We start from the raw sequence: 17,592 nt of genomic DNA, 5'->3' as shown, positions 1-17,592 counted from the left end.
GGCTGTGAATTCCCAAGGTGGTCTCATGCTCACTGAGGCATGATGCAGAGCACAGAGAAGAGCGAAGAAGAATAAAAAAAGAGACAAGTGGACTCTGAGAGCCCTGTTTGGAGCAGTGCCACCCAACATGAGCCTGCACTCGCATCTTGGTGGTGAAGCTGCGTGCAGGCAGGCAGCTGCCTAGACAAAGGAGCTGCTAAGAGTAAAACAATCCACTCATGCAACCACCTAATCATCTCCAGAAAATCCGGGGGGACAGTCTAGGGGCAGGTCTGGGCACCAGATCTGTTTCACAGCTGTAGCCATGGAATTGCTGTGCTGCTCTAAACAGATGCTTTTAAAGAAAAGGAAGAAGATTTGGGCTTGACTGGGGTTAGTTCTTAGGACAGTAGGCTGGAAATCTTATTCATGCTCTGTGGCTGGCAAGTCCAGTTCTGATAGTTGAGCTGTGTGGCCCATGGCGTCTGTGGCCATGGGCAGGCAGTGGTGCATGCTGCTTCCAAATTGCAGGTTGCTCAAATCAATGGTTTTGTATAATGGGGTGTACAGAATCTCTGGGATGCTATTTTTTTTTAATTTATTTTGTATTAAAAATTACTGGCAGCAATATGCCCTTCTGAAGCTGGCATACTTCTCCATTAGCCCTTCCACTTGCACATAGACACATACAGTCAAACTTGTGCAGCAAAACGTCACATGCAATTTGTATTCTTTGTTTGAGAAGCAGCCTATAGACAAAACTCGTTTGCTTCTCCCTTTTGTGGCATGAAGTTGTTACTGAGGGGATTTCAGAGGTGCAGATGGGTTAGGCACCTGATCTCTGCTGACTTGAGTAGGAATCAAGGCATATGCTACTGCCTCTGGTGACTGAAAATCTCCCCACAGGTTTTGGCTCGCTGAAAGCTTTTTCATTTTGTTTAGAAAAGGATGAATAAGTCTTAAAATCAGGAGTGTGTGTTCTTTTGCTCGTTGGGGGTGAAGGCCTTGTCTTGTTAAAGCTCTTAGAACTGTACCTCTTTTTTCTTTTTTTTCTTTTTTTTTTTTTCTGTGTAATTTTAATTTCTTTTAATACCTGCTTGTTTTCTGAAGTGCAACTTCAGCTTTCCTAGTGCTGATGAGGAGATTAATGGCCAGGATCCCAGCTGGTGCTGCGTTCTGCACCCACTGCCTGGGGTGCTGGGCTGGGAACAGTAGGTGCTGCCTGCTTTGCTCCTGCACACCACCTTCAAAGTTAATCTGCTTTTAGGCTTGTTTGCACTCCCTTCTTGAACAATGCATGCTGTGTGCATTGTTTGCTTTTCAGGCTTTTAGTCAAGCAGAAAGGCAACTTTTGCACTTACTTTGTGCCAAAAGCGATGGAAGTATTTTCCCCATGTTCATATTTGGACTCAGTAATGAGCTTAACCCTTTTGAACTGCTGTAAAATAAGCTCAGGGAAAGAGTTTAAAAATTTCTGTAGTTTAGGCATGCACTGAAATGTACTTCTGCCTTACTGGGAGGCAGACAGGTATTTTGTAGGGAAGGGCAGCATGAAGGCTCTTTCACTGGGATTGCTAATGACAGGGCACAATAGCCTCACTGCTGCCTTATTAGCTCAGTATTACAAACATAATTCACAGAGTCTCCATCAATAGCATTGCCAGCTTTCAATATGTAGCAGGAGAAGCAAGGTCACCCTTAAGGCCTTGACTCATGGAGTTGTGGGGCAAAGCTCACAGCTCCTGCAGGCCGGGCAGGCGGCCCTGCCGCGCCGTGCCAGCGGACGAGGCTCGCCCTGGAGCGAAGGCAGTGGCAGCATTGGTCCCACAGCCCTGAGGGCTGTGTCGGGGATAGACAGCTTCTTCTTGTGGATAAGGCAGGAGACACAGTCTGATCCTGTGGGTGGGGATTAGAGCCACAGGCTGACAAAAGAGCATACTGAATGAGTCTGTATCTTGGCCATGCACCTTGCTGGATGGTGGCACCCTTTTGGGAGGTGCTGGTGAACCTCCTATGCTGACAGTCCTGGGCTACACTTGTGGAGTGCTGTCTACCCCTTCCAGGCTGGCTTTTCATGCCCTCTGCACACAGGTGATGCTGCTGTACCAGGGTCTTCCCTCAACCTGTCCTCTTTTGGAAGCACTGGCAGAGCTTTTCCCTTCCGTCCTGCTAGACAGACAAGTTTCAGCATACCCCTTCTCCTGCTGCAGCAGCCTGGGGAGTGAGCCCTTTGAGGGGCTGGGGTAGCACCAGGGTGGTGGGTGCACAGCCTGAGCCCTGGCCCCTTGGCCAGCCCCTGATGTTGTGTGACATAGTCAGGTGACTCTGTTGTGGCTTGAACACTTGCTCACATCCCCTTGGGTCCGGGCTCTAATCCTGGCTTGAAATTTTATATTGACAGAGTTAATTCCTGACTGCTTCAGACTGCAGAAACTGGTCTCTGATAAGGCTGTGTTTAATAAGGATATTCGTGGTAAAGAGCTTTGTTGGCTAGACAGAGCTTTACCTTGCTGAGCTCTGCTCTGTCAGACGAGGAGAAGGTCCCCTCCCAGTGCGCTCCCTTCTTGCAGCCTGGCAGTGTGGTGGAGTAGGAGACACAAGGGAGCTGGGGGGTGATACCTCTTTCTTCCTGACAACAAAATAGCCACTAAATATCTTTACACAGTTGGCTGGAAGCAGCACACAGAGCCAGAGTAAATGTACTCTTGCAGTAAGTTTAAACTCTAAAGTAAATGCCAAAAATAAAGCAGCCTGCCTTACTTTTTCCACCTTACATAGCAGTTTCCAACCACATCAAGTGAAAATCTAGGTGGGTGTATAGTGTTTATCATCACTGAGTAATGCACATTGCATTAGCTGGGACATTTGTTTTGTACCTGACTACTGGTTTAAAAATAGTTTTAGTGAGGGCAGGAAAGATTATTTAAGTTTATATTGCCACCTAAGAGATTAGGAGTGTATTTCTGATTTGGGGAGGAAAGCTGGGAATGTAAGGAATACTTTTTTAATATATTTTTTTCCTTCCCCCTTCCACTACAACTGTAAGTGGGTTGAAAGACTGTGGAAGTGCAGTATCCAGCAGTGCAGTCTCACTTTCTGTGTGATCATGTCAGAGGGGTTTCTATGCCTGCATTCATCTGCAACAACTGCATCCTCCAGTATTTGAAAGCTGTTTACATAGGTAGTAGCAAAATTTTATGTCCAGAGCAATGAAAAATTGTAAACAATTTTCCAGTTTGTAATTGTATCCAGTAAATTTCATCCCGTTCTGGATACAAATATGTATCCAGAACTATACTGTCACTGATACATGGCCAGAGATGGATTGAGGATGTCCATGAAATTAGGGTGAGAGGCAAAGTTCAAGTCTACCCTTTCTTTACAGACTCTAAAAGTCAGAAATATACCAAACACAGACCCAGAGGATATGTGAGAGCAGAAGGGGAATGCTGGTGCATCTGGAAGTGCTGGACAAAGAGAACCTTGTTACCTTGCGGCGCCTTAGCCTTTGATGCATTCATTTCAGTCACAGGATGTTCAAGTTTAGCCAGGAGTTGGCAGCCAGATGGACCGCGAGGCAGTTCCCAGGGTGACTCAGTCTAGGCGAGCATGAAGAGTCATTCACATAAAGGTAACATATTACAGTGTTTTATTAGAATTTTTTTTCCCTGGGTTTTCATGTTTTTGTAGTAGTACTTGGGTTTTTGTTCATGGTAGTTTTCCATTTGATCACTGCTTCCTGCCTTCTCTTCTACCTGGTCATGCCTCCACCTCAGTGGAATGGAGATAGAGGGCTTCTGTCGACCTGGTCCAACGTCTGGCTGTTGTTGGTGGCCAGGTGGCCTTGCCTTTTCCAGGACCTGTCAGGCAAAAGTACGGTCAATGTGACAACTGTGACAGCGTCCCTGTATTTCCTCCCCACCTCCCCACTCCTTTGCTGTCCATGCTGGCATCATGGAGGATGGAGAAGCACCTGTGATGTGTGATTTAAGGCGCTTGTCCTGCTGCTCGTTGCTTGGTGTGATCCTGTTTCTGCATTCAGGCAAGCTCTTTAGGAAGAACTGTTTCACTTGACCTTTCTTTCTAGAAAGCTGTGGTCTTGAGGCTGTATCACATGGTGGTGATGGTGTTTTGTTCCTAAATGAGGAAGGTAGGAAAAGTACTGTATTTATTTATGCCAACTTTTCTCAAGAGGGAGCTGAATAGGAAAGTTTCTCCTCTGAGTCAGGGTAGACAGATTTCTCCTTTGGACTGAGATTTATCAGTTTCTTATCTTGTCATTTGATGCTTGCTAAATTGTTGCAGAAGCACCAGAGTGAGGAGCTAGTGATCTTTTTTAGAATTAAAATAAATTTTAAAAATGAAGGATTAAATAGTTTATTCTCCAAGGCTGAAATTACAGATATTAAGTGCTTTGTCTGTTTTATTGTTAGACAAACCTTTATTGTTTGTTAAAAGTCATTTATTTGAGAAGGACAAGAAGAAAGTCTGTAGCACTTTTTTGTTGGTAGAGATGAATTATCATGTTGTTTCTATTACTAATTCCTTTTCTCATACCTTTCTTCCTGCCTGCCTTCCCCATCATTTGGGGCATAAGTGTTTGCTTCCAGTCACCTTAAGAGAAACACCATGATCTTGAGATAAATTTCTGCTTTTTCATATGCTATTATTATGATTTGGTTTATTTCTCTGGGTATGCAAGGATGAGAACAGCTTGCACAGACCTTGTAATCCCAGCAATGAAAAGGGAGACATTAAAAAAATATCTTCAGGAAGAGAGAAGAAGAGAAAATCACTATGGTCCAGCTTCAGATGTCTCTGTGCCTCACATGAGCAGCAGGGCAGTTCTGATCTTGGGGCCTCTGAAAGAAGCCTTAAGTGTCAGGATGCTTCACTAGCCTCTACTCCCAGCTTGGACATCCAGGATGCCTAAAGGTGTGCCATGGAGCTTGTCCCTCTCTTCCTTGCCCTCTATCCCCAGCAAGGCATGCATCTGCAGCTGAGGATGTAGAGGGGGTATGCCCCAGTACTGGGATGGTTGCTTCAGGGATGTGTGTATTGTTGGTTTGGTATCAAAGTGGTTTTAAGAACAACCAGGCAGGCAAGACAGCAGCTGCTGGTAAAATAACTTTGGGAAGGTGCCTCAGGAGGGATTAAGATACAATGCCGAAGCTATTAACTGGGAAGATGCTACCTCCTCAGCTTAAGGTTTTTTTTGCCTGTATTAAGGAGGAATAGGTCAAAGGAACTGCCAAGAGTTAAAAAAACTCTTCAGGCAGAAAGTAGGCAGTTGTTTGAGAGCCACTCACCAGGATCAGACACCTTGCCTGTAAGGTTGCAGGAATCTCAGCTTCTCAGCAGCTCCTGGAACATGTATTGGCAAGGGACCAAGCTAGGAGAGACAAATACCCTCTTTTGAGTCAGTTTTAGAAAGCATTACACTGCCTACCTTCTGTTACTAGTAAATCATATCTTGATTTGAGAAAGCTGTTTCATGGGGTCACTGTCATCAGCAGCTAATAGGACTTGAGGTCTCTGAGTGCCACTCCTCAGAGCTGTGGTCACAGAGCCTCAGTGGGCACTTTTGGACAGGGAGAAAGGATGCAGCCACACTGGAGAATGCCTGTTGCAGCTTGATGCTCTGTTGTACACTGACCCTTCTTGTTCACTGAAAGGTTGCTCAGGCTGCCCAGGAAAGTGATGCAATCACCACCCCTGGAAGCGTTTAAAAATGTGTGGATGTGGCACTTAGGGACATTGTTTAGTGCTGAACACACTGGGTTTAGGTTGGTGGTTGGACTTGATGATCTTAGGTCTTTTTCAGCCTTAAGGATTCTGTGATTCTATGACCCCTGCATACTTCAGGGGAAGCAGTAAATCCTTGCTGGCCCTTGAGAAGGAGGGTGCAATGAGACTTGGGCAGATAAGGTCAAGCACTTCCCAGCCCTCCAGCAGCAGTGCTGCATCTTTTGTTTGAGGCAGTTATGGCGACACGTACCTGCACAGCCTTCAGCTTAAGGCATGTAGCTCAGGACGCCTGAGCTTTTGCAGTCTACTTTGAAGTTGCTTCTGCCTTCTCTGAGGGTTTTTAAAAATATACTTTTCCAGTGAACAAGAGTCTCAGTCTTTGCCCTTGTACTTCCTCTCCTATCGCACTCCAGAAAAAGGAGTTGCTTGGCCTCACTGGCAGACAGTGTCTCATAAATCTCTATGGGACAGATGGTTCATCATTTATTGCCCACTTTACCCCACCAAATATTTTCACATTACTCCTGTTACTTGCTGGTCTGATTTTCCTATCCATTTCCCCATTCTTATCCAAATATTTATCCAAGGCCTTTCATGCACACAAAAAATCCTCAATTTAGATGCATCAGTTTTGAAGAAGTCTGTATCCTCTGCTTTGGGTATGGTTTGTCCTCCTTGTCTTCTCCCTAATAGAGATTGGTGTTGCAGAGAAATCTGTGGCTATTGGGTTGCCTCTTGCCTCCGCTCTCTTACTTGAAGCATAAAGCCTCTGAATTTAGGAGGCTTAAATCATGTCCTTTCCTGGATCTCTTCTGCCACATGTCATTTCTTGTATGTGAAGTTGTTTATTTGGCTAAATTATGGCAGTCTCTGGCTTTTGCTATCTCTGCAGACACATATGGTCCTGCTGATAGAGTCGTGTGTCTGCCTCAGATTTGTGGGTGACAGTGGCATGTGCAGAAAGAAATGGGTGGAGTCGGCCGCACTGTACAGCGTGCAAGGCTCTGCAAAATCCCTATCTCTGGGAATTCCTAGTCAGCTCTTATCAGTCACGTCCCGATGCAGTGAGTTGTAGAAATCAAATTAGCAGACAAGTCAATTGCTTACGTCAGTCAGAAGTTTTGCGGTGGGGATGATGTGATAGCCCAGGGCCCTTCACTGGGTAGCCTTCCTGGGTTTGATTACAAGGGCTCTAACAGAGTGAAAACCTGACAGTGCAGTTTCGCTTCTGTTCTGCTTTTTGGTTTTTCTTCTTTCTTGCTCGAAAGACTTTTCCTCACTGTAATTTGGGGCAAGCAGAGCAGAGACTGTGTCCTTGTTATAAAAGTAGAGAAAGCTCTGCTGTGTTATTTTACTAAACAAGTTGTTGTGGCATACTACACATCCTCACATCACTCAGTTGTTCGTTAGTCTGTTACTAAATGACAAGCATACTAAATGACAAGCTAAAAAACAGAAGACAGTACAACAGTCCATTGAAGTTCATATAGGATATCAAATATTCAAAGTAAGGGATGTAAAAAGAAGCTGCTTGCTGTAAATACTAATACCTGTAGCTGCATAAACATAATGAAGAAGTGCTGTGCACCACCAAGCAGTGGACTGCTGCTGACAATTCCACAACTGCCTGGGAATCCCTGTAGTTATTTATTTCCAGAGAGCTGCTACCACTTCAGGGAAAGGTGTCCTTCAGAAGCTCCAGCCTGTCATGTGAGCCTCTTCTCCTAAACAAACACCTTGGCCAACTTGAAATTGGAGGCAAGATCAATTACTTTCAAGCTCTCGGTGTCATGGAGTAACAAGAAATGATGTTATTCATTTCTTATGTCCAGGGCAAAAGCAATGGACCTCAGGCTTAACATTTGGGAGAGCTTTTATTTTTTTTTTTCCCTGTACTGCTTTCTCTGGAGAGTTAACATCATATGCCATTATATCTTCTAGTAATTCTTAACTGTCTTTGAAACTGCAAATGCCTGTATCAGCAAACTGGGACTTAACTTCCCAAGCATGGACAGCAGGCAGGCTTTTAGGTTTTTTTAAGGGCAGGACTTCTGAGTAAAAGGATCAGAGCTCCCATCAGATCTTTCAACAACAAATCCCAAATTCAACAACAAATCCCACCTTTTGGAAGAATCTCCAGCCTTAAATGCAAACACTTAAGGCAATGGAGAATCCACCCCATCTTCAAGTGTGTTTTTCAGAAGGTTAATTACCTTTGCTGTTAATATGTACACGCTATTCCTGCTGTGGTTTTGATTTCCAAATACTTGGGCCTTTTTAAGGCTTTGTCTGCTATTAATATAGTCCCCAGCCTCCTCTACCCAAATCTGTAATAAATTAGTTTTCAAGGCTTTTGTCTGTAGTGATTCTAAAAATAATTTCTTATTGGAATCCAATTGAATCCGAGGGAAGCAAGGTGATAATCAAATGATGTCACCCTCACGTCTTGCACTGCATCTCGCTGCCTGCCAAAACTAGCAACTGTTGCTATGTACCCAGGGGAAGGTGATACTCCCAGGCTTTTCTTGGTGCTGGAAAGCTCTCCTTTCCAGTGCTTGTCAGGCCTCTGGGAGCTGCTGACGTCTGTTCCAGGCTTTTCATTTTACCCTTATGTGTTGGGACAGTCATGGAGAAATGTGGATCATATCCTGTAGGATGCTTGGGATTTTTCCTGTTCCCTGAAGAAGACTGTTTCTATCAACCACTGCAAATCTGGAGGACTGATGTGATTTAACCCGTTAAGTGCCTGCATTGCAGTGCTTGGGCTGTGGGGTGGAAACCTTGCTGCAGTATGTGTGGCAATGTCCAAATACCCATCTAACAGGACAGTGGCATGACACCATGACATTTCTCAGACATTTTTCTTCTTTTTCTCAATAGCTTCCCTGAAAACTTGTCTCATGGGACTCATCCCCCAGCTTTTCTATAGGTACTTCCTGAAGTTAAAAATACCTCACCAGAAGAGCAGAGCTCATTGTCATTTGACACATGGGGGTCCAGGAGTTCTTTGATAACAAACCCAGCAGTGTCCCCAGATGACTTCCATGCATCTGGGACTCAGGGGGGAAACCTGGGAGTAAAACAAGACAAATGTTCATAAGGCTCCCTCCGGTTAGTGCCAGTGCATCTTGGCAGTCACTCCCTGCCCTGTCTGCATTTAAAAGGGATTGCTTGCAGCTTTAGTCTTCATTTTGCTATAATTGTTATCTAAACATGCAAACACTGTCTTTGTGGTTTTGGGCAGCAGAAGGGTGCTGAATCTCAGGCAGCCTGAGGTACAATCCTGGATTTCATGTTTTATTTCAAACATGCATGGCTGCAAATAGCATTGTGCTGAGTTCCGGCAATGTCCTAATTCTGTGGATGGAGTGGGGGACAGAGAGGGGCAGAGCAGAAGAAAGCACTCTGTGTTCACTGACTGGTGTACCAGAATGATGGGGTAGGGTTGAAGCACCGAGGCGTTTTATGGTGTCACAATTCCCAGGGACTCTTTCCCAAGCATGTACACTGTCCCTGTATATAGCAGCAATTCAGAGCTAATTGACATGTAAGTGCCACGGGGGAGTAAAGTTATTTGAAGTTCTTAAAATTACTTTGTCTTTCACCAAGTGAAAAAATCCAAAGTTATCCAGGTGGAAAAAAGGAGAGGAGGAAAAACCCAGCAGACTACCAAACTGTGACTTGTTCAGACTAGCTTGTGAAAGTATCTTGAGGTCATCTATCCTGAAAACCTTTGAAATTTGAAGACTATGGACTCTTGTCTCTTGGCACTCTGCCGATTTCTTCTCCTCCTCCTAGCAGATTCTGTCTAACAGTTGCCCTTTTTTTCCCACTTTTAAATACCCTGAATACAGAGCTTGCTCATTTTCTTCATTGAGATCTAAGGCCTTAAGGACTGTGTTGAAGTAATGAAGAGGACAGCATGTACTGGATACTGCAGCCAAGGGAGAGGGGGTGTGGGCAGAGGGAAGAGATGACCCTGCTTCCAGGCTTTGGTCCTAATCCTGCAAACTTTTTCTCATGTGAAGAGTCCTACAGAGGTCAGCCAGACATTTTGCACGAACAGCAACTTATTTGCTATTTGGCATCATGCTCGAATTATGCTTAAAGTAGTCATAAAAACATGGTCAGAGTTTGTGATAAGGCATGGATGGAGTGCTTTAAGCCAGCTCAACAGGGAGTCTGCTGAAGACATGCGTGGGATTAATTAAATAGAAATTTTGTGTGTTTGGCAAGCATGGCTGGGTTTGGCTAAACTCTAAGACTCGGAGAAAGTGTCTAAAAGAATATATAAATGCAGTGCCAGCAGTGTCCAACATGCACTCCCTGGCATTGCCCTCAAGAAGGAAGGCTAGCACATGATCTTGCCAGGAATTATCTGCCCAGGTGGCCCAGTTCCCTGCATGCCAGTGTCTTGTGTACTCCCATGTTTGGCTATCAGATCAGGAGGCAGCGTTCTGAACCACCCAGTGATCATGTTGCATTTGTGATTACATTGTTGGCTCTTGCAGTGGGAACCATTTGCTGGGGCCTGAAGGTGCAAAAGCAGCTCTGCTGGTGCAGCCCTGATCCAGGGCTATTGCTGGCAAACATGATGTTGGGCAAGCAAGCAAAAATTTCATCCTGTTGTGCTCTAAAACCTTACGACTGTATATATGGTCTCCTAATACAGAAGGCCTTGGCAGTTGATTTTGTGGAGAATCAGCTTCAGTCCTTACTTTTCTGCTGAACTGATATTTTCTAGAATATGCATATATTTCTTAGCTACTTTACTAAAATGCAACTTACTAAAATGCAGCTTGTGACATGGAGTCCAAAGTGTCCAGCACTTCTGAGGTGTTGGTAAAAAGATGCTCCTCTGTACACAGAGCCTCAAGGTGTCTCGCCATCCTGACTTTAATTGCTTTTGACACACTCATTTGAGGGCAGTGGGGCAGGGAGGGGACACAACTCTTCACTGTGAGTTAAACGAGAAGAACCCAAGTGCTGCCTGCTCCAGCTTGTGCAGGCAGAGTGCCACGGGGGCAGCAGCTGATGAAGATGGCAGCTGCTGCAGATGCAGGAAAAGACAAGTACCCAGCTGCTCCCTCCTGCCACCTTCCCCCTGTGTTGACAGCGTAGCTGTTTGTCCTGCCGAAGCCCTGTGTGGCTATCACAACCTGTCTCCCCAAATACCAGAGTATGGTGGAAGGCCAGGCTGCTCCCAGCTTCTTCCTCCTTATTTCTGTGTCACAGGAGGAAAAAACCTACATGGAGATAGGGTGTTTGGGGTCATCCTGTTGTAGTTATGATGATGGCAACAATTTACAGCTGAAGCATTTGATTGTTAACCTTATAAAAATATGCCATTAAATACTCTATTTAGTTCCTCAGGGGAAGTAGCCTAGTTTCTTTTTCATTTTTCTTTTCTTATCCCTGTTTTAGCATTAGTGACTCAGCTGTCACTCTCCTGCGGAAGGGCTGCTGGTGTCATAGCTGTGATTGGATGGCACCAAAAATCCATTTCTGCTGAAAATAATTAATATGGTGCATTTTCACCTCAAAAAGAACCTGTTACAAAACTACTAGAAGGTTTTCATTAACTTTTGCAAGCTTTGAAGCTTGCCTGTGAACAAAATTGGAAATTTCTGTGTGTCTCCTCTTGTTTATTCTTGTCAGCAAGGCAGAGTCTGGCAAAGGCTGGTGCACATTTACCCTACACATTGAGGGCATTCCTGTTCAAGCACACAAAGTAGTTCATATGCATTTAGACATGCAAAAAAGCCTTTGCAGGTGAGAATCCCACTTTGCAACAGGCACATGAGCAGATCCTTGTAAACAGAATTAATTTCCACTAGCTCTGAAAAAAGTCAAACTGGAGACAAGTGTGGACTCTTCCATCTCTTTATTTTTTTTCATTCCCCTTTTTCTAATCTTAATCAGAAAGTGGCTGGTTCATTTCTTTTTTCCTAGATATCCCATCTCCTCTAAACTTCAATCATGGGAGGGGGGGAGGGGAAGAAGAAGGAAATAAAAAGCACAAAGCCAGTAAGCCCATTTTATATTTTGCATATTGTCTCATATTGCAAAAGTATTACCAGACCTGTCATAATGTATGTACATCTCAGGGTTCTAGGTGTAGTGGGTCCTTTCCCCTTCCGAAGGAGGGAAAATATCCCCATAAGTATTTGCCATTGCTCGCTCTTTTTGCCCTCATCTATTCAACTGCAACTTGAAGGTGCTTGTTTCTTGTGTACTTTGCTTATGAAAATGATACCTGGCATACTTAGGAGACCTTGCATTCTTGAGTTATGAATGCTGTGAACAGTGTCATAAGAAAAAGATGATGTACAGAGGCATCGTTATTCTTGGCATTGCCCTTTAAAATTTGCCCTGTGTCTTGAACATGTAGGTGTTGAAAAAGAGCTTACTTCAAGCAGTGTAGTTCCACTAATAAAACTCATCAGTTTTCCCCTAAAAACCAGATGTGGCCTGTGTCCACCCAACCCATGTGAGATCTGGGATAGTTTCTCTAAGAAGTAGAAAGTTATCTGAGAGGGAATATATCTGAAGGAATTGTAGGGCCATCTCAGAGTCCATACAGCTACTCCAACCCCAAATCAACCCCAAATTAACTGACTTTGATTCAGCAAGTCAAAACTTTGAATTTTCCAGAGTATAAGATGGTATCTGTGAAGTTGTCTCAAGGCCAGTCCCAAGGGTGGTTTGTGCTAGCAAATGAAAGCAAAACAAGTCTCTTGATTTTATTTTCTGTAGAATCTTTATGGAGTTAGTGCTTCTTTGTCTGCCTGTTGATGCTGTAAACTTTCAGATGCAAGTGTCTTCTACTGGTGCAGTCCTTCCCACACTTGGAGCTCAACCAGACTGCATCCTACAGGGTAAATAATTCTTGTCAATTACCTGTAGAGGACTCTTGCTATTGACACAGTCAAGGTCCAAAACCCCATTGACCTGTGGCTCCACAGCTGCCTCTGAAAAAGGCAGGTATGGAGCAATACAAGGACCCTATTGTGGCCTGAGTGTTGGCCTCAGGAGGGATTACTCATGTGTACAGGTTGAAATCCAGAACATGAAAAGGCTCCTCCACTCATCATTCTGCTATTCAGGCTCTGGTGTTGGGGTGGGGCTTGAGCAAAGCATCGAGTGCTGAAGCATTTTGACACAGTCTAGCTTTAGGCTCAACGGTCAGCACATGGGATTATGATTATATCAATGACAGTGATCTTATTTTCTCAAATTAGGTAAACATCTTAAAAAAAAAATTACTTTCATACTTGTGCATTTACCTGGATTGTGGGGTTTCTGGGATGGTGCTGCTGCCAGTTACGTGTGAAACAGGAATGTCCTGCTTTGCTGTAGCAAAGGGCTGATTCATTGGCATTGTAATAGGTGTCATATTCCCTTTTGTCAGCTCCTTGGGTATATTTTGCCCCTGCAGTAAACAGAAAATATATTTTAAAAATCCAGTAGAACCAGTAACATGCACGTCATCGGAGTGAGGTGAGGTTCAATGAAAACTAAAACAGTTCATAAGTGAGGTTAGGTGAGGCTGGGATGAATGCGGAGCTGTAGAGTTTGGTTTGAGTGCAGAGGAGCTCTCTGAAGCTGCCATGCCCTGGGAGGCACTGGGAGTCACCATCCCAAAACCTGCCTGCCAGAGGATGAGATCTACCCCCACCAGCAGAGAGGGTCAGGCGCTCTCAGACGAGAACAGGAAGACAGGCTGGTGGGCCTGTTCAGTGGAGGTGCCCATTTCTCCCCAGGACTCCCAAGGGTGGCTGGTGTCACTAGCTCCAGGTCTGACCTGGAGCTGCCCAGATTTTAAGTCTGCAGAAAAGCTTTTTCCATAGGGAGGGAAAAAAGAATTAAGTGCTGTCAACTTGGAGGTTACATCCAGGGCATTGTGAGTTTCTGGGCAGACCTGGTTTTGGGAGTGAGTTCCCTGATGCAATGTAGCAGTGGAAGTCAGATCAAAGAATGGGCTGGGGAAAGACTGCTGGAGTAAACCCACCTTTCTACTGTTTTTATAAAAATGGTGTGGAGATGGATATTTTTGTCCATGTCATCTGGCACAGCATGAGCTGTGTTTATGTATACAGAAAGCAAATCTGTAGGATTCTTCAAATATACTCCTAAGTGCAGTGTTTAAAATATGTTCCCCGATGCAGAGGGAAAATGTGTAACCAGAGGAATCTGTGTAACCAAGAGGCTAGGGAGGACCCATGTGTTATTCTCAGGACGAAAGCAGAATGCACATCAGAATACATCAGAAGGAAAACCGATCACTTTCTACTTTCAAAAGGCATTAATATTTTACAGCTGCCATTACATTTTGAAGAGTGCTCAGGTATTTACTGGTAGCCATCCAGTCCAGAGTCATGAAGGAGATACCTGTTTTTCAAGTTGTTCTGTTCACTTATCCCTTGTCTCCTAATTCTCACCCTGTCCACAGCAGTGCTGCAGTAACTCGGTGGATATCTGGAGTCACAGCTGCGTGTTCCCACACCAGCTGCCCTTTGTGAGGCTCCCAAGGGTTTTTTGCCTGTAAAAGTCAGTGGGTCAGACCCACTGAGAGCCATGCTTAGGTGCATCCCCAGCTTCCCCCAGAACTCAGGTCTGTGGAGCAGGACCATTCCCATATGTCACCTCAGCTGCCTGCTGAAGCACATCATATTTTAAAACGCTGTTATTTTTTTAAAAAAATCAGATCGTATCTTCTGGTTCAATAATAAAGTAATTATGTGCTTAAAATAGCACAGGAGAGGGGTCCTGTTTCAGATTAGTTGACAGAGCAGAAGTGCTGGGGGCTGGTTTGGAGGTTGCTTGTGGGCTTTCTCGTGAGAAGGTCTCAGGTGCCTGTGCTGGCTTCTGAAGGGCTTGCTGAGGCCTGATCAAACTCAGTCAGGCGACAGTGTATCAGATCTATTCCTCTCATCAGTCACATGTTTGCTGCAACTGTCACCAGATTCACAATTTAGTGTGTGCAGCTCAACACTTCCAATTAATCCAGGCCGGGTGTTTAACAATCTATCATTTCAGAGCTAGCACTTCTCAGAGCCGTGTGCAGGGCAGCCTTGAGCTTGGCTTCCAGGAGCCCTGGAATGCTGTCTCCAGGCACATAGATTTTATTCTTCCCCTGTCACTGTGTGGTGGGAGTTGTTGCTGGTTTAGTTGCATTTCACAGAAAGTGTTAAAAAAATCAACCCATGTGTTGTTGACTGCAGAAGATTTCAAAAAATGAAGATTTATAATAGGTGATTCAGCAGTGAGAGGCTTTTGTGATCTTCCAAGGGAAGCTACTATTTTTACTGAATTATTATAAGCAGTAGCATCACTCACATTTATTTATAAAGGCATGAAAGAACGCCCATACGTGTTTCTAAATAGTCAATGTATAGTAACAGCCATATGCTGAGAATGAGTAAAAATAGAATTGAGCACTCTGGCTTCCACAATGTTGCGTGAGAGTTGTGCTGGGATCTTTGCATCTAAGAAATTAAAAATAGAGGCTTTTTTTTTTCCCTAGATCTTCTTTCTAGCAATACAAACCCAAAGCCTTCATGGTGAAAGTCTGCCTTGCACTAAAATTGCATTGTTTTCATTAAGGTCTAACTGGATGACCACTGAGGTTTGGGAGGACTCTTCCAGTAGCTTCAGCAGCTGGTGGACTGGGGCTGTGCTGACAGGAGTAGCTGTTTTTGTGGGTGTTACTGTTATGTACAGTGTTCAGGTTGATTACCTGTGTGTGCCTGCACTTCTCTGGGGGCTCTGTGGCATGGAGGAGAAAGCAGCGATGCTGTGCTGAAGGAGCTCCACAAATAAAGCATGGTGTTACTTCCAAAGTTCCTACAGTGGAAACACTTGAAATGCTGGGGCTTGCCATTGAGAAACAGTAGGGGAAAAGAAAGGTGTTATCTGCTGGTGATACCACTCCTGAACAGAAATTACAACTGTTTTACTCTGGCTCTGCAAAGACCCAGCCGTGTCTGTCCATTGCAGCGTTTTTGTATGCAGCTCCTTGGGTTTAAGTTCAATAAGGGGCAATATCTCCCATTTTCTTGCTGACTGTTCATGTCCAAGTCAAGCCTGTGATGAGTTGCCTTGGGATTTCACCTTACAAGAGCAATGACTGGCATTAAATTCTTGCTCTTAATTAAGTTAAATCCTTTTATTTAAATCAACTGTGGTTTTGAGTTTTGGGCAGCCACAATATGAAGTGGGTGGAAAGGACTGAAAAAGGTGTCTCTTGACAAGGTGCCCTAGCAACCTCAGTGGCTGTGCCTGCCTCCTGATTCCCAAATCCTATTCTAATGTGGAAAAGCATTGCCATAGCATGCAGAGGGTAACACTTTATTTTTTAGGGGACTTGCTACAGCAAAGTACCTGAGGTACCTGGCTCCTGACAGTGGGTGGGGGGTTGCTGGAGAGCCTGACCTTCCTGTTCTGCAGCTGCATTAAAGTATCAGCATTGTCCTTGCACTCTGGTTCCCGTCTCCCAACACCCAGTGTAAACGACAACCAGCATGCTCTACTCACAGCAAAACAAATGTTATTTATTAGAGTCCTCATGTGGTCAGAGCACGTCTGAGTGTAAAATAACTGGAGATTTTTCTGCTAACTGGAAGCATGGTGCTCTGAGGCAATTTCCAGGCAGTGTATATTTTCAGCTAAGTTTTATTTACGTCAGCGTAGCAATTTGCAGTATCACTGTTTGCAAAGAGCGAGGCAGTGGTTGTTTTAACTAGAATTAATTTTTTTTACTTTTCTTACTTTTTTTTTTTAAGGAAAAACTTTCAAGTCATGACTCAATTCCCATAGGTCCATGCTTTGAGATGCTTTCCTTTCTAAAGAGGAGGGCACAAACCCCCTTGGTGGGCAGGTGGCTCGCCGCCTGCCCTCGTGGCCAGCGCAGCTGGTGTGCGTGTTGGGGAGGGTTTGTTTTCCCTGTGCTAATCACTTTCTCCTGTTGGAATTTGGCATGGCGTGGTGCCCCCCGTGTGCGGGACACAGGAGGCAGATCCATGTACTGCTCTCCTATCCGAGCCAGCACATAGGGGATAAACCTTTTTTGGACTTACTTTTCTCCCAAGGAGCTTAAATCCCTCAAGGCTCTATTCTTCTTGGGTGGGGAATAATGGGCAGAGGGGCAGGCAGAGCTGATCACACTCTTCTGGTGTTCTTCCCCTACAACCAAGGTCAGAAAAGTCCTTTGAAGAGGGGATGAGGAGAGGAAACCACAGAGCCACCCTTCAGATCTGGAGCTGACTTTCTTAAATCTGTGGGATATTTTTTTCCATTTTCCTGAAGGAGGGTGTGCTTGGTAGGGCTGAGCCTATGTCACCCCATACATGCAGGAGTGTGAGGATGGTACCTTTGCCAGCTGGGTGTGAAGGGATGTATCCTGCAGGACTCTGGTGTGCTCTGGCTGCCTGCTTTTGCTGAACAGCTGGTGGGATTTTTGGGAGCTGCCTTGAGAACATACAGATGATACCAAGCATCAAGCACCAAAACCACTTTGGATGTCAGGAAAGATTTATTTTTCTGTGTGTGATTTTCTTAATGCTTTTTTTATCCTTGCAGCTTCCATAATTTTGGGAAAATATAACAATCTGGAACACATACTATTTGGTTTAATACGGAAAAGAGGTATATCAGGACAACATGGCTAAGTAGATATTGTGGGAGACCTCTCTTTATGTTTTAGTTCTTGATTTTTCTGTATCTGCAGAGCACCCTCACTACTTTATTAAATTATATACATTTTTCTGGTTTGCAAAAACTCATGGGAAAGAGGAATAAATTCTGAGACCACTTTGGGATTTCAAAGTTCTTTGAGAAGAGTAGCACTGCAGCCTTATGCAGCTA

The 17,592-nt window shown here is 44.5% G+C and overlaps 1 protein-coding gene and 1 long non-coding RNA gene across 2 annotated transcripts in view; one reads left to right on the top strand and one right to left on the bottom strand.

Moving 5' to 3' along the window:
• FOXO3 (forkhead box O3) overlaps positions 1-17,592 on the top strand; it is an 88,746-nt gene that overhangs the window by 48,362 nt on the left and 22,792 nt on the right. The gene's annotated exons all lie outside the window — the stretch shown is intronic.
• LOC128805475 (uncharacterized) lies at positions 3,420-6,128 on the bottom strand. The gene is made up of 3 exons (XR_008436455.1): positions 5,289-6,128; positions 3,953-4,116; positions 3,420-3,839 (listed from the first exon to the last, which is right to left on the bottom strand). It is a non-coding gene; the product is annotated as an uncharacterized LOC128805475 (long non-coding RNA).

The sequence above is a fragment of the Vidua macroura genome, chromosome 3, assembly GCF_024509145.1.
Source record: "Vidua macroura isolate BioBank_ID:100142 chromosome 3, ASM2450914v1, whole genome shotgun sequence".
Classification (NCBI taxonomy): Eukaryota; Metazoa; Chordata; class Aves; order Passeriformes; family Viduidae; genus Vidua; species Vidua macroura.
Note: the sequence above shows the minus strand (reverse complement) of the source record. Positions and strands in the feature narration are given on the sequence as shown.